Here is a 4,066-nt window from a genome sequence, read left to right as displayed (position 1 = left end):
GACATCAGGGGGATCTAGGGTTTACATAGACTCAGTTACATAAGAAGGAATCTTCATAGTCGGTCGCCAAGCTTGCCTTCCACGCCAAGGAGAGTCCAATCCGGACACAGGTACGGTCTTCGGCCTTCATGTCTTAACAGCCCATCAGTCCGGCCCATGGATAACAGGTCGGACGCCCGAGGACCCCTTAGTCCAGGACTCCCTCAGCTGCAGCCAGCGACTATGCATACATGCGTCCTGCGTGGTGGCTACCGGCGGCGCTCATGGCTCCCTCGTGATGGGTAATGGCCGACGACATCCATCCCTTCGACGCATTCCTGGGCTCGCGGGTAGCACCCATTCATGGTCGGTTGCCTGCTTCCGACGATGCATCTGCCCCTGTATGTTACATATGTTTCAATTAATTCATGTTTGCTCGTTCAAATTTTCTTGACGAAGATTGGAGCCCCGATTTCTTCCTCCCGGTCAAACTATCGGGTCTCTTCGGTAGTAACCGAGGACCGAACCAATTTTCCGGTTGACCAAACTATCGGTCACTAATTTCTTCCAAGACCGATCGGTCAGGAAAAGCATAGAACCAAAACTCAAAATAACCCGATGCACTGAACAAATTTGTTCGGTCTAACCGAATGACCATGCCTAGCTCACATGACCATTGTTCGCACTCTTTTGGCTATTGCTGTTGTTCGGCAGTGATCCATCTCTCAATTAGATGTCAAGAATGCCTTCTTGAATGGTGAGCTGCAAGAAGTGGTCTATATGCAGCCGTCTTCTGGCTATACTCTCTTTGATGGCACTGTCTGTCGCCTTCGGTGCGCTCTTTACGGGCAGAAACAAGCTCCTGGTACCTAGTTTGAGCATTTCTCCGCCGTCATCACGAGGATCGGGTTCTCTACTAGTGCTCATGATCCTGCTCTGTTTATTCATACTTCTCCTCGCGGTCACACCCTTTTACTACTCTATGTTGATTACATGACTATCACAGGGGCTGGCCACCAATTCATTGATTTTGTGAAGAAACGTCTACATGAGCAATTCTTGATGACTGATTTGGGTTCTCTTTGCTACTTTCTTAGACTTGAGATCATTTCTTCCCCTGAGGGTACTTATCTCTCTCAAGACAAGTGCATCCAAGATCTTCTCACTCGTGTCTGCCTCACTGATCAGCGCACGGTTGACACTCCTATGGGGTTTGGTATCCATCTTCGTCCTAGTGAGGGTGAACCCCTTGCAGATCCCACACGCTACCGCCATCTTGTTGGGAGCCTTGTCTATCTAGGCATCACTTGTCCTGACATTTCTTATGCTGTCCACATTCTGAGTCAGTTTGTCTCTACTCCCACTCAACTTCACTACATTCACCTTCTTCGTGTTCTTCGTTACCTTTGTGGTACTGTGACTCATCGCTTATTCTTCCCTCGCTCCAGCTCTCTTCAGCCTCAGGCCTACTGTGATGCTACCTGGGCCAGCGATCCCACTGATCGCCGCTCTCTCTCTCCCTATTGTGTTTTTCTTGGCTCCTCCTTGATTGCCTGGAAGACCAAGAAGCAGACTACTGTATCTCGCTCTAGTGGCTTCGGTGGCTTCTTCAGGATTTTGGTGATTTCACTGCTGCACCGACCCCTCTGCTCTCCGACAGCACTTGGGCACTCAACATTGCCCATGATCCTGTTAAGCATGAGCTCACCAAGCACATCGGTGTTGATTCCTCCTACACACGTTCTCAGGTGCAAGACAGAATTGTGGCCCCCTCAATATGTGCCCTCGGAGCTTTAGCTTGCTGATTTTCTGACGAAAGCTCAGACACGGTCCCAACACAGCCTTTTCCTGTCCAAACTCGTTGTCCAAGATCCCCTTTGAGTTTGAGGGGGGGGGGGTGTTAGAACAGGGTTGTTTTGTGTGTGTAGTTATCATATTGTATAGGGGCTTCTTTGCTTATTTCCCTTCATGTATATGTGCTGGCCTGTTGGCCCGTTGGAATATATGATCACTTCATAACAAGCGGAACCCTGTGCGTACAGGGGTCACCGCACGGGGTGTCTAGAGAGTTTCTGACCACCCCATCTGCACGGGGGTCAAAGACCCCATGCTTGACCCCTGTGTGGACGGGGTGTCCAAATAATATCTGTTGACTCTCTATGGACACCTCGATAAAGCACGCAAAAGACACAACAATGCTAGTTGGTGTAGGAGGGCTGGTGTATATGTTTTTGAAGTATACTCACATGACACAAATCCACAATGACCCCTCCTAATAGTGTGGTTTATCCTACGACTCAAATCGAACCAAAACGAAAACCTTCATGTCACAGGTAAACCACGCCTTTGACCTTTTTTAATAGGGGGGTCACACAACTCCATCATACTCTTCATGGAACCAATATCCTGAGATAAACTTTAGGAATTGATATTAGTTCCTCTAACCACATTGTCATCACACCAAAATATAATAAAGTGCCACATGCACTTTCACTAGGGTTACATGTAGTTTGATTACATCTGAGGATAAACATGCTGAAGATTACATTCGTGCCTTGGACTATACGCTAAGTCGTCGGAGGGTTCCATCTTGATTACTCAATGGGGCCTGACGAATGTGGCCCACTAGTTGGTTGTTTGGGGGTCCTCGGCCTAGCCCATCTCTGGGAGACAACATGGTTAGCACCCCCTATGTAGGACACCATCAGTAGCCCCTGAACCGGTCTTCGAAGCTGAGGACAATCCTCGAACAACTTGTTCTTATTGTTGGACTTCAGCCCTACAAACTGTTTCAACACCTTCTTCGTGCATCTCCCTCCAAAGCAACCATCATTTTTTCGAAGGAATAGTATACCTCAGACCTTCGAGGATCCCCAACTGAGCTTCCTGAGAAGTGATGACACATAAGTATAGGGGATCTATCGTAGTCCTTTTGATAAGTAAGAGTGTCAAACCCAACGAGGAGCATCAGGAAATGATAAGAGGTTTTCAACAAGGTATTCTCTGCAAGCACTGAAATTATAGATAACAGATAGTTTTGTGATGAGATAATTTGTAACGAGCAACAAGTAACAAAAGTAAATAAAGTGCAATAAGGTGGCCCAATTGTTTTTGTAGCAAAGGACAAGCCTAGACAAATTCTTATATAGAGAAAAGCACTCTCGAGGACACATGGGAATTATCGTCGAGCTAGGTTTCATCACGATCATATGATTCGCGTTCGGTACTTTGATAATTTGGTATGTGGGTGGACCAGTGCTTGGGTACTGTCCTTACTTGGATAATCATCCCACTTATGATTAACCTCTATTGCAAGCATCCGCAAATACAACAAAAGTATTAAGGTAAACCTAACCATAACATGAAACATATGGATCCAAATCAGCCCCTTACGAAGCAACACATAAACTAGGGTTTAAGCTTCTGTCACTCTAGCAACCCATCATCTACTTATTACTTCCCAATGCCTTCCTCTAGGCCCAAATAATGGTGAAGTGTCATGTAGTCGACGTTCACATAACACCACTAGAGGAGAGACAAAACACATCTCATCAAAATATCGAACGAATACCAAATTCACATGACTACTAATAGCAAGACTTCTCCCATGTCCTCAGGAACAAACGTAACTACTCACAAAGCATATTCATCTTCATAATCAGAGGGGTATTAATATGCATATAGGATCTGAACATATGATCTTCCACCAAGTAATCCAACTAGCATCAACTACAAGGAGTAATCAACACTACTAGCAACTCACAGGTACCAATCCCAGACTTAGAGACAAGAATTGGATACAAGAGATGAACTAGGGTTTGAGAGGAGATGGTGCTGGTGAAGATGTTGATGGAGATTGGCCCCCTCCCGATGAGAGGAGCATTGGTGATGACGATGGCGATGATTTCCCCCTCCCGGAGGGAAGTTTCCCCGGTAGAACAGCTCCGCCGGAGCTCTAGATTGGTTCCGCCAAGGTTCCGCCTCGTGGCGGCGGAGTCTCGTCCCGAAAGCTTGCTTCTGTTTTTTTCCTCAACGAAAGACTCCATATAGCAGAAGATGGGCATCGGAAGGCCACCAGGGAACCCAC

Source organism: Triticum dicoccoides, chromosome 3A (genome assembly GCF_002162155.2).
Source record: "Triticum dicoccoides isolate Atlit2015 ecotype Zavitan chromosome 3A, WEW_v2.0, whole genome shotgun sequence".
Classification (NCBI taxonomy): Eukaryota; Viridiplantae; Streptophyta; class Magnoliopsida; order Poales; family Poaceae; genus Triticum; species Triticum dicoccoides.
This window is presented reverse-complemented; position numbering follows the sequence as displayed.